This window comes from Elgaria multicarinata, chromosome 2 (assembly GCF_023053635.1).
Source record: "Elgaria multicarinata webbii isolate HBS135686 ecotype San Diego chromosome 2, rElgMul1.1.pri, whole genome shotgun sequence".
Lineage (NCBI taxonomy): Eukaryota > Metazoa > Chordata > Lepidosauria > Squamata > Anguidae > Elgaria > Elgaria multicarinata.
This window is the reverse complement of record NC_086172.1, coordinates 56878207-56891680: the sequence shown is the minus strand read 5'-3', so window position 1 is coordinate 56891680 and position 13474 is coordinate 56878207. Positions and strand designations below refer to the sequence as shown.

Sequence of the window (13474 nt, the reverse complement as noted above, 5' to 3'; positions counted from 1 at the left end):
AACAATGCAAGGGTCTTCAAACTTTTCTTATAGGGATAATCTCGGTTCACTTCGTATGTTATAGCTGTCATATGGAAACCACTTGAACGGTTCCACAGAGTTGTGGCTCTATCATCTATTAATCACATGAAAGTAAATGCATAGACTTCACCGAAAGGCTTCCTTGTCACCAAACATTCTGGATGTGCCAGCCAAAATGTAACAACAAGCTCAAAGAGAAAACTAAGTGGAGAGAATTTTTAGGGACTTCTCCAGCTCAGAGTGCCTGAGGAGAGTGAATGAAGGATAGGAGACTGAAATACAGCAGGTAGACCTTGCCTAGGCAAAAGACCTATAACCTCTGCCTGTAACTTCAGTCACCAGCCCACTCCAGGTCTAGACTCAGGTATGCCAACATGTGCTTGACACAATTTACCTGGCAGATTGCTCTTGGTTTAAAAGTAGGATGTCATCACAGTAAAGGAAAAAGAGGTGGAAGAGAGATATGTTAACCTAATGCAAGAATTAAAGTCCCCAAGGGTGATGATGGTGGTGGTTGATAATAATAATAATAATAATAATAATAATAATAATAATAATAATAATACATTTATTTCTTACTCCCCTCTCCCTCTGGATTGAGGCAGGGAACAACATTAAATACAACAATACAGTACATAAAGCTAGTTAAAAGAGCATATAAAACTGATAAAATATTAAAATAACAATCACATCATCTTAAAATTCTTATGTTTAAAATTCATCTGGATAGACCTGCCGGAAGAGATTAGTCTTTATGGCTGTCTTAAACTCAAAGAGCGTATTAAGTTGAGGTGCAAGGATCTTATGGAAAACTGAAGGTTGTTTCATTGGCCATCATTCACCATAGTGGGAGGGGGACGCAGCCTCTTGCATGGGATTGATTGGAAGATTTTGACTGGAGCACCATCTGTTGGACCAATGCACTCTGGAATGGGGTCTTGAAGAAGCTTGTACTCACCCACTCCTTGGCAACTGCTCATTTCTGTCTCAGAAAGCCAGAATCAGTAGAATAAGGGTACAACTCAGGTAGGCAGGGACAAGGAAGAATCTCCCCATTTCCCTTGAATTAGACTTTATTTATTTATTTATTTATTTATTTATTACATTTCTATACCGCCCAATAGCCGGAGCTCTCTGGGCGGTTCACAAAAATTAAAAACATTCGAAGTATAAAACAACAGTATAAAACCATAGTACAAAATACAGAAGTAAATATTCAAGGAATATAGTGAGAATCTACCTTGTCCCTGCCTCAAGGAGGTCAGTTTCCAGAGCCATTTTTTTTCACTGCTAAAAGCAACAATGGCCATGTTTGAACATGACAACTGCAGTGATTACACTCACATTATGTAAACATCTTGTCCACTTGTAGCAATGCAATGATGCAAAGAGGCTATAATTGTAATGGATATCTCGGCCAAATCCATGTATTCTACAGTAGCAATTTGAAGAATCCACTCCTAAATCAATACTAGCAATTAAGATCATGATCACTTTGGGGCCAAATAGAGCCTGAGAGTCACGTTTGTAGATTAATAAAATGAAGCAATGGCAGGGATCAGCAATCTTAAACCTAAATTTACTACAGCTTAGCCTAACGCTATGCCTACAGGGCCAGAGACCACCAACTTCATGCCCTTTTAACTAGCCTCTCAGCTCAAGGAATATTCTTTCTGGATGGGCCTATTACCATATTTCAAAAGCTTGTATATTGGTTAAAGAAGCATCACTATGTATTGTTGCTATAGAATTAATCTTCTCTTTGACTTTGGCTTCATTACAATTCTTGGCTGAGATCCCTGCAGTTTGTGTATCTCCAGCTTCTGTCTCTTTCTCTAGTTTTACCTGGATTACTTTAGCCACTCTATCTTGCCAGCAGCCCTCTGCCACTGCTTTCCTTTACATTTGTCTTCCTCGGTCAACTTCTGTCTTCATTATTCACATGTTCCTAACTTGACTCTGTTTGCTGTGAACCATTTTCTCATATACTGTATTTCTTCGATTCTAAGACGCTATTGATTGTAAGATGCACACCAATTTCAGTACCACCAACAGAAAAAAAGCTTTGATTCTAAGAAATAATAAACGCATCCGCAATTCTAAGATGCACCCCGTTTTTAGAGTTGTTTATATGGGGAAAAAAGTGTCTTAGAATCGAAGAAATACGGTATATATCTTTATAGAGAGTTGGATCCCAAACCAACTCTATTTTATTTTCTGGGCACTGCTCTGTATCGTTGGGTCCCATCCTCCAAAGGCCTTTCTCACAAGCTGTTAAAAACAATCCACAGGAAAACAAAGACATATTTTGAATTGAGACATTTCTGGATTCCAGTTTTGGTTATATATGATATTATTATGAAGCGGTAGAGTATAGTCTCTTCTCTTTTCTCATGTCTAATGTGTTTGTCTTATTAGATTATGAGCCTTTTACATTTTGTATGGCACCTGCTACATCAATAGAGGTGGTATAAATAATAAGTTATAACGATTATCGTAATGTTTTTGTGAACTGCCCAGAGAGCTTCGGCTATTGGGCGGTACAGAAATGTAATAAATAAATAAATAAATAAAGCCAGCTGTCCTATGGGTAGTCATCTGCAAGTAGTGCACCAAAGGGTGCTGGCCATTATGCATCTGCATGGGCAATGTTTGGGGGGAAATAACTATTTTCTATCCTTTGTTACAGCACAATTCCTGTAGTGATAATGCGGAGCATGGGAAGAACCCTTGGTGATTTACTAAGTCTCCATGATTACATATTGAAGGTTGAATGATAGACAGCATTGGGGCAACAACGGAGGAAATGAAAATGAGGAGGGCAGATACATCTGCCAATCCTGTCTCTGCACAACCCATGGGGAAGGACTTGATGGTGTGGAGAGAGAAAGCCTTCCTGGAATCAGAAAGGTCTTGTGTACGAGAGTAGGTGGACAAAGATAGAGCTTTACATGGAATAGTGAATATTTTTAAAAAAGTACTCTCACTTTAAGACCTTCCCACACCATCTAAATTTGGTTTACAAATTTAAAATACAATATTAAGCTAAAACCATTTCATTAAAACCATACTCCTTTCGTTAAAAGCATAATCCCAACCAAAACATAGCAAAATATCCAGAAAACATGGAACACAGCAGTAACTTGGCTGTGCCCCTATCTGGACAGGGATAACCTTCCTTCAGTTGTCCACGCTCTGGTAACCTCCAAATTAGATTACTGCAATGCGCTCTACGTAGGGCTGCTTTTGAAAACGGTTCGGAAGCTGCAGCTCGTGCAAAATGCAGCGGCCAGATTGATTTCGGGAACCAGAAGGTTCGACCATAAAACACCCGCTCTGGTCCGCTTGCACTGGCTGCCTGTATGTTTCCAAGCCCAATTCAAGGTGCTGGTTTTGACCTATAAAGCCTTACACGGCTTGGGACCACAATACCTGACGGAACGCCTCTCCCGACGTGAATATACCTGGTAACTACGTTCAACATCTAAAGGTCCTCCTCTGGGTGCCTACTCCGAGAGAGGCTCGGAGTGTGGCAACGAGGGATAGGGCCTTTTCGGTGGTGGCCCCCAGACTATGGAATGATCTCCCTGACGAGGCTCGCCTGGCACCAATGCTGCTATCTTTCCGGCACCAGGTTAAGACTTTCCTCTTTGCCCAGGCATATGGCGGCACATCTTAATCACCCACATGTTTAGTTTTTTAAATGGTTTTTAATGTTTTATGTGTGTATGTTCTGTGTTTTAGAATTTTAAATTTTGTATACTTGTTTTTATCTCAATTTTAGAATTTCTGTAAACCGCCCAGAGAGCCCTGGCTATGGGAGCGGTATATAAGTGCAATAAATAAATAAACAAACTTCAGATTCAGCTGGTAAAAGACACTGAGTTTTCCTAGGAAGGGAGCTCCACAACACTGGGGCTGCAACAGAGAAGGCCCTGCTGGTGGTGGAGGCCAGCCCCCATCATATGCATCTAGCATGTGATATAAAGACTAAATCTATATATTAAAGTATGAAGCTGCCTTAAACCAAGTCAGGTTTAGCCCAGTATTATCTACTCCTACTGGAAGCAGGTCACCAAAGTCTCAGACAAAACTCTTTCCCTGTCCAGCTACTGTCATCCTGGCTTTTGAACCTTGGACCTTCTACATGCAAATTGAATGCTCTACCACTAAGCAGTGGCCTCTCTGAATAAAAACAGAAGACAACAGCTCAAATGTTTTGCTCAGGAACAAAGAAAGCAGATCATCAATCCATCTAGGCCAGTATGCTCTTTTCCAACTTGCCATGGCCCTCAATGGAATCAGGCAGTTTCCCCCCAGCCATGGTAACCTGAGATGCCTTTTAAGTGGAGATGCCAGGGATTGAATTGGGGGCCTTGTGTATGTAAAGCATGTGGTCCACCACTGAGCTACAGCCCTTCCCATGCAAGCGCATGGAAACCATGTAGGCTCTGCTTTTAATGGAACTTGGTCCTTGACTAACTTCAGTTGGGGACATTATTATTGCTAATGGTTTAATGTCCTTAAAATGCAACATGGTAGATAATTATGTCATTTGCCTTAAAGGAATGATAGTTCAGAAACCTAAAAACAGAAAAGAAAAAAATCTCCACAAATAAAGAGATTGACACCATTTCTGGACGTGAGGTTTGTGTGTATTCTGCATTGTCTTTTATCTCCTTAACAAGATTCCAGATCTTGTGCCTGGTCATGCAGTGCTTCACATTATTGTGAGATTTTCAGTTCTTTGATAAGATGTCACCAATGTCTCAGTGAAAGCAGTGAGAAACTATCTTTTATACCTAGGGGACTATCTTCACCGTGCCGAATTAACACCAGTCCACTGTCAAACCCAGCAGTATTGCTGGTGGAAGATGGCAGCAAGAACTCTTGATGCAGGGAGGCAGCGCAGGCTTTTCAGAGGGGCCTGCCCCCTGCCCAGGCGGACAGCGACCAATCATGGGGCACCATCAGCCGGGCCATGCCTCCACTGCAACTCCAGAATGAAGATAGATGGCAGTTGCTCCGTACTTGCCTAGCTCCAGAGAAAAAAGTTGGGGTAAGTCCCCGATTTTCTTTCTCCACAGCTTCACTGGAAAGCCCCAAGGTGGGTGCACAGTGGGTGCTGCATCGTATAATTGATGCAGCACCACCACACACCCAAATGCTTTCCATGCATTTAGATAGCCCCCTGGAAAGCCTGTGCATAATCAGGACACTGCTATTTATTTGCATTGCACACACAGTATTAATCACCCTGACGGTTTTTTAAGAAGATATTTCGGAATGTCATTTCACTGAATTGCATTTAAAGCAAAGTTTATTTCATGATACATCAAGGTGTAAATATTATCCGCATTAACTTGTCATTGTTTTGGCACCAAGTAGTTCTACATATCTTAGCAATTGTGGAGCTATAGGAAAGTATGGATGATGGGAGCCACTGATAAAAACAACAACACCCACCAATGTAGTATTCACGTTATCTATCTATCTATCTATCTATCTATGGATTAGATGGTAATTAGCTATAAATTGGTTTAGATAGTTGAGCTTTCACTGTGCATCATTATGTCTAAAATACAATACACCTTTTATAATATTTAGAAAACAAAACAGTCTATTACAAATCATACACAGAATAATCTACTGTATATTGTCATCTTGACAGGAATAATGCAGCAATCTATTTTCCAACCGCTACTTACATGATTTGCACAATGCTCTAATGTATCAACAGAAATTAAAAATGAAAAGCAGATTTATCTTTTATTTATTACTTATTATTAACATTTATATACCACCTTAACTGCTAAAATGCCATCAAATGCAACAAGTTGAAACAGTAATGCCTTGCAATAATAAAAACAAGAACATTAAAACTGTAAAAACATTAAAACATTAAAAACTTCAAAGGTTTAAGTCTTTACACTCTTTCTAATAGCCATGAGTCCAGACCAATCATAGTCCTTGAGGGAGCACATTCTATAATTGGGAGCAATACATAGTTTTCCTTATTGAAAGTGCACAGACTTTTTATATAACTTATTAGAAGAATCTGAAAACACTGTTAGAGGAGCCCTTTCCATACAGTCCCTGTGTGAATGAAAATGGGTGATAAGAAATAGAATTATGGCCACAAGCACTGACTTTACTCATTTGAAGGTTAGAACAGAGCGTGCTCATTTACAACTGGAAGACTCTATTGACGTCACGGGGAACCCTGGGAAAGCAGGATTCCAGATTTCACAGAAATACAGATGCCAGGCACTGTTCTAACTGTAGGTCAAAAGTGGGATCTGTCACTGTGATCCCACTCCCTCCCCAAATAGGCCAAGGAAGCCCTTTTCATAACCTTATACATAACGCCAAAAAGTACCAGCAGTAATATAGTTTGTGATCTGACCTCACTTTGAAGCACCTGAAGTTGCTTCAAAGTTACAAAGAAGCAGGTAAAGCAAGAAGCAAGTACGGTTTTCATTTCTACTGCCAATCCTGAGGCTATATTAAAAGTGATGAAAATAGACAGAAGTTGGTCAGGTTTCAATGCCACTTCATTATAAACAAATAAACTGGTATAATATAACTGCTGTGGACAAATACTGAACTTGGATGGACTGATATATTCTTCATTGACCCTGTTCAGATGCCTTTATTTGTTTATTACATTTTATACCGCCCAATAGCCGAAGTTCTCTGGGCGGTTCACAAAAATTTCATTTTATGTACACCATATATGGCAAGAATCGCACATTCAGGATCCTCTAGGCTCTTTGCACATCTCTTTAAGCCATCTCTGTAGACCAGCACTTAATCCAACTTAGTGAAGCCGATGTCCTTGGCATAGTGGCAAAAGCCACATGTTGAGCCCGTACTTGTGGATCAGGCCGTGGCGGTTTGAGCGCACACAGCAGGTTCGCGAGCCCTGCCCGAACTTCCTGAGGTGGCTCCAGTAGAGCTACAGGTAGCCCATGGCTGCCGCTCACTCGCTACACACACCAAGGGAAGGGAGAGGAAAAGGCAGGGCCACCCCACGCAGGCGCACAAGGGCCCCGCGCATGGCCAGGCGGCTCCCTGCATGCCCAGTGCCACCCGCACATGACATGCTAAGCCATGACGGTTAAGTATTTTGAGCTAAACATTATGGCTTAGCGTGTCATGTGAACCGTGACTTAGCATGTCAGATGAACCATTCCTAACCATTGTGGCTACATAACCAAAGTTTAAACACGCTCACTAACCATTCGCTGCAAAAGGGTTAGCAGCCTAACCATGGCTTAACGTGTTGTCTCAACAGCCCTATTACTTCATAATATTTGATCTATCCCTTATTCTTATTCATGGTTATGTGTCGACACCAAGGGCAGAATGTGGGCAGAGGGGAACTGGCTTATCTAGTTATTTCAAAGACCAGGCCCAGCCTTCCTAGTTATTATCTTGGGATGTGCATTATTTAACCTTATACTTGTCCGAGGTTAACAGAAAACAACAAAAATATTTAGAAAATTAAATTCTGTTAGTGTATTCTATCTGTAAAATGGATATATTTTTCTAATACACACATTTTTCTTGATATTATGCTATATACATGCTATATGTTTTGTGATTGGATTTGGAGTCTGTGAATGAGACCATGAGCTGGAGTTCTTGGCTCTGGATAGATTTCTAGTTCCTTTTTTTGTCCTTTGGGACATTATACTATTCTGGATTATAATAGATTAATAACGGTGCTCTCATACCAACTATGGGGTTCTATATCTTCTTGAGCTAGAATTCTTGCCCTGGTTGACCCTGGATACGAGGGGAGGGGAAGAAGGAAGCCTGAAGGTTGGTTCCTCATGAAGTCAAGGAAAGAAGAGATGCTTTACCATGACTCCAACTCATGCCAGCATCTTCTCACTGCTATGAGAACATGCATAGCCTTTCTTCAGCCTTGCTTCCATGCTCCACTGAGGTCTTGAGCAAATACTATTTCATGCTGCTGCTGAACACTTTAGTTCCTACCAGCAGTTAGACTAAGGGAGGTGAAGTGTCATCCTTGCTTATGCTGAAGTGGTGCACTCAGAATCATTTTTAAATGATCATGCATCCAGTTATAAACCATGTAAAATCAAAAGGGGAGTCATTAGTCACAGAGATGCAGAGTTCAATTTTATTTAGTTAGTTATTTATTTCTTACATTTTTATATCGCCCAATAGCTGAAGCTCTCTGGGCGGTTCACAAAAATTAATTTTGACCAGAATTTGTGCAAAAATTCAAGCCACAGGTGCCCTTCAAACGTTCTCATGGCCACATGAAAGCAGATCTGTAAGCAGATCCCAAGCAGTCAGGAGAACTCCTCAACGGCCCACCCTAAATGACTACGTCATAGTCAGTGTGAATATTACTGAAAGCTCAAAATACAAACATTTCAAGGTATCAAAAGTAGCGTGAAATAGCTTACAATTTAATAAATAAAAAGTACATTATTAGAGCAGATGGTCTTTTATTTTCTATCATGACCTACTATGGTAACACAGCATTACCAAAGTAGGATTAAAAAGGGTGCCTTTTGCTCTCAGACCCTCCAATTAAAATTTAGCCTCATCAGATACAGTTGATTCCCACCATTAAAGCTCATGACCTTAATAAAAAGGTAGACAAAAATAACATGTGGCATCTTATTCACCAAGGTTTTTCTTCCAGCAGAGTGTTGTACTCCTTTTTAGTAAGAATGCAGCAGCACCTCCATTGCTACATGGTAGAAGTATGGGCTGGGGGTAAGCCTTAGTGAGTCAATGATAATCCATGGTCCTTGTGTTATCTATCTCTTTTGAATTCGTACAGGTAATTCCTATGTCTAATGCCAAAAAGCTCTATTGGAAATGTAAGTTAAAACATTTCCTCAGAATCTGACTGGCTCCTCTGGGATGTAATATTCCTGGTTAAAATGTTTATAAATATAACAAAAAATAAGCCTTTAGTGTACCACAAATATAATAAATAGCCTGTCAGCTTGGTGCATTTGTCTGTAAACGCTTTGTTGAAACACTACAGCAAAAATAACTAATTCTTGACTACATAATAGAAATCTCTTAACATGCTAAAAGTCACTATAAATGTCAGCCTGAATGTTTGACATTTAATCTGCCAGATTTGCCATTCTTTCTAGCTTGTAGAATACACATTCACTGCACTGAAAACAGCCGTGCCAACACACCTATGCACATTAATTTGCAGCAGAGACGTGCAGCTTGCACTGTCTGCATGTAAGATGTCATCATGTCCTTTTGTACATGTTTATTCACAACACCTCATTTGGCCTAATGAAAAATTACTTATGAGAATCAGTATTCTACATTGGCACCGACAGTCAACCCATACACCATTTTATTAAAAACACCACCAAAAGAAGAATGGAAAGATACTGATGTCATTGTCAAATGAATAAAAAACACATTAGAAACTCTGGCTAGAGGGCTGTTTTGGGTTAGATCAAATTATTAGAGAAGCAGCCCTGGACTATGTGCTGCTACACAGTATATTTTGAAAAGCCATTTTTCATAAACAAAACATATAAAAATATGAGAGCTGGAAGAAATATCTTTTATATTTATAAATTTCAAACTTCATAGAGATTGACTCTATAAAACCAGAGCTGTTCTGAAAGAATAAAATAAAATGAAAAACAGCAACTTCCCAATACATCTTTGCTTTGTAAACGTCTGTGGAAAGGACATTTAAAATAATGCGTTCAGGTAGAGATCTTAAAAAGAGGTAACAACATTCTTACTCTGAACCTTGGAATGACCCCCAAAAGTCATTCCCAAATGGCTGTGGAGTATACAAAGATTCAGTTCACAGAGACAAATCTCACCACAAAGTTATTCTGCCTGGGTGGTTGAGGGAGAGCCAACCTCCCTAAAGATGATTATGCTTGTTCAGTCTCTACCTGTTTGACTACCATAATGGCTTTTTAAGGTGATTTTTTTTTACCATGTTTTCTTCAACAGATTGCATAATTTCTTCCCCAATGTACACTTGGACAATTTCCAATCACATAACAGTTCAAGTGATGGCACACAATTAGATATGTGAGACAGCTCTAGCCACTCCCTGCTGCAAGAGAGCTTCGGCTATGGGGCGGTATATAAATGTAATAAAAATAAATAAATGATACTGATGGGATATTGAAGAGAAAGCTTGTGGGAAGGATTTCCGTAGAAAATTGTAAAAAGGGAGGGAAGCACTTTTTTTTTTTTTAGACTGCACGTGCTTTCTAATTCTTATCATATCAGACTTCACAACAACTCTGTGAGGAAGCTCAAGACAAGAGGCAGCGGTTTTCCCAATGCCATTCAGTCAGATTCAAGGCTGAGACATTGATTAGAGACTCAGGTGCAACGTCTGAGTGCAACATCTGCTGCACCTTGGTATTGTTGACTCATATTTAGTGTCCGTTTACTCTTCTAAATCCATGACTTTGCAAACCTTTCTCCTTGGTTCTACTCATTTGCTTGTATTATTGATTAATACACCGAAATTGAATGGCCAATCATCATCATATATGCTAATACCGACTTGAGTCTTCCCCGTGCTCATGAAGCTGGAGTCAAAACCGCCCAAGAGAGGGCTATTAGCAGACTTGGAGTAACACCAAGATCCGCAGATACACAGAAATATTGGGGGAAACGCTAAGGGAACCAAAAAACAAAAGAAAAGAAAACTCCTAAAGCCACCATAATAATTCAATGGCAAGGAATGTTGACTGACAGAGTAGGGAAGAAAACAAGACAACCTGATGGAAGGGAGGCACACAATAGAATGGTTGGAACAGGGGGACAGTGACACATAAGATAAAAAGAACTATCTCATTCTACATCATTTCTTGGTTCCCCTGAGAAGCCATTTTGAAATGACTCAATGGATGGAAGAGAGAGCTGTCCACGAGCCTCAGTGGAGAACGTAAATGATTTAATGAAGCTTGGCATGGGAATAAGTATGCTACCCACACCCCAACACATACCATCAAACTCTAACTCAGTTCCTTTAAAAAAACAAACAAACATGCTAGAGCAAATTCCAAAGCAAATGCAGTTCACTTTGCCCAAAATGGAGACTTGGGAGGGGCTGTTGCTGGGTCACAGTGACTTCTACACATCAGGCTCTGAGTGATTTACAACAACCCTGCAGTGTTGGCCAGTGGTATTAAGATCCTCTACTGCATGTTGGAGTTCCCCCCTCTTTTTTATTGTGAATATTAACAAAACAGAACAAAAATGGTGAAAAAGAAAAAGAAAACATTACATACATAGGAATATCATAATTTTTCCCATCAGGTATACTGTTCATTAAAAAAAAAAGAGAGAGAGAGATGCATAGATTTCAAGAAAAGCAGACCGTATATCCATGTATTTATCCACTCGCAGGTTGCGCCTATATATCACCCGATCAAATGTTGATAGCGTTGTTAACTCCTCAATCCATTGCATTACAGAAGGTGAGCATTTGTCCATCCAATGTGATAGTGTAACTCTTTTAGCTGTCATAAGGGCTCAGAAGCTGAGAGCCTATTTCACAATAACCTGTTCTGTAGCCCATGTTATGCCTTTTTTGCAGCTAGGAGAGCTGTGCTGAGAGAGTAGCTTACACCAGCCCTGCAATATTGTTCATTGCGAATATTGCAGGCCAAAGGTGGGGCAACTTAAATGATCCCCTCTGACCTCTTCCCAAGCAAAATCAAGCACTTAATTGCATGGAGAAGCCTCATGCTCCATTGATTTGCATGCAGGCTGGTTGGACTTTTTAAATATTCAAAACTTCAAAAGAAATTTAAAAAATTGCACATGAAGTAAGATCCAAATTAGAGGAGGGAATGGTGAATAATGCCAACTTCTACTTTTTCAACCCCATCACTCAGAGTAACATGCACATGCTAGGGATACACTACAACATTTCATTGTGGCGCCCTGCTTGTATACACCAATACAACTAGCCATGTGTTGGTTGTTATGTAGCCAAAACAGCAGTATCCACAGACAAGAGGCATTGGGTGTGTTCCAAGCTTTGTAGAAGTACAAAAACATTGTAGGAAAATCCCTATTAGGCGGAGGGAGAACATAAACAACCTAATGAGGACTGAGCATGCTCAGTAGTCACACATTCTTGGCTGACAGTTGGAGAGGGCAAAAACAAAACAACAAAGCAAAACAAAAACAAAACTCAGAAATGGGAGAGACGGGAACGGAAAGGAGTATCCTCGAAGAAGACATGACTGACTGACCGGCACCCTGAATGGAAGTCCCGCTTCTTTTCCTAAAAGTTTATATAGGAATGGGGCTATTTTGTCACTATGAAAAGGCGCAAAGCTCCTGCTTGGGCCAGAAGCTGTCTACAGTCATCTCTGATTCCCCAACGCTGAAGAATTTTTGGTTTGTGTGGAGATATTTCTCACTCATTGGCCCCACCTATGCTTCTTTCCCAGCAAGTATATTGCTGGCTAGGGATCTGAGGGCTTGTCTTGATGAGGGGGTTGCCCCGGGGTGGATCTGCAGTGGCGGCAGGTCATCTATATGGCACAGCTGCCATCACGAAGCCATCCACGGGCAAACCCCTGAAGCGCTGGTTTTAAAAAGTCCGGCACTTATTGCGACTTTTTCCTCATGGAGCAAGGCAATGATGGCACCCGTCGCCTTACTTCGGAGCTGTGTCGGAGGCGGGCCACAGCCGATGGAGACCCGATTGGTCGCCTGGGTGGGACAGTGGGAGGGGGTCGTTCAGCGAGCTGAACAGCCACTGGATTGCCTCCATGACTCTGCAGGCCACTGCAATTAAACAAAAGTAAAAACAAAGAACTGGAGCCGAGCGTGGCTAAGGGGCCACCGAGCAAACCACCTGGCTGCTGTTACGTGTCTCTGCGCATTAACACAAAACAAAACAGAAGCAGGAGCGCCAACTTCCCTCCTTTGTTTTCAGCCAGAGAGAGGTGGAGGAGGGAAATAATGGGCAGGGGGCGCCCTGGCCCCTGTGCAAGGATGTACAGTGGTGCATGGCATCGGTGCGGGCTCCTTCCTAAACAAAATCACAATTGCGCTCCTTGCCGTGCGGATAATGGGAAGGGGTGCAAATGCGTGGGATCAAGGGCTTGCGACATCAAGACACAGCCTGGGTACCCGAGTACCCGTGATTATGGCTGTTATGTTGTGGGTAGGTTGATCCAAGATCCAATTATATTCTGGCCTTCTAAAAGAGCCACATCACATTTCTTGGCATTTTGGAATATGATTTGCCCAGACCGTTATGTCTAATTATTAACTAGGTGATAAAAAAAAATACCTCTTGATCGTGTCCAGTTTTGTTCAATATTTGCAACAAATGCAGAGTCAAGAAAGTGGAATGAGCAAGGAAAAGATAATAAATTAGCAAAAGAAATGATAATAATAATAAAGTGTGCGGTCTAAAAAAAAAAAGGAA

At 40.8% G+C, this 13474-nt stretch overlaps 1 protein-coding gene and 1 pseudogene across 1 annotated transcript in view; both read right to left on the bottom strand.

The window, feature by feature from the left end:
* The window catches only part of GTDC1 (glycosyltransferase like domain containing 1), a 240768-nt gene that overhangs the window by 58677 nt on the left and 168617 nt on the right, over positions 1-13474 (bottom strand). The gene's annotated exons all lie outside the window — the stretch shown is intronic.
* On the bottom strand, positions 6767-6994 carry LOC134392335 (small ribosomal subunit protein uS14-like; annotated as a pseudogene).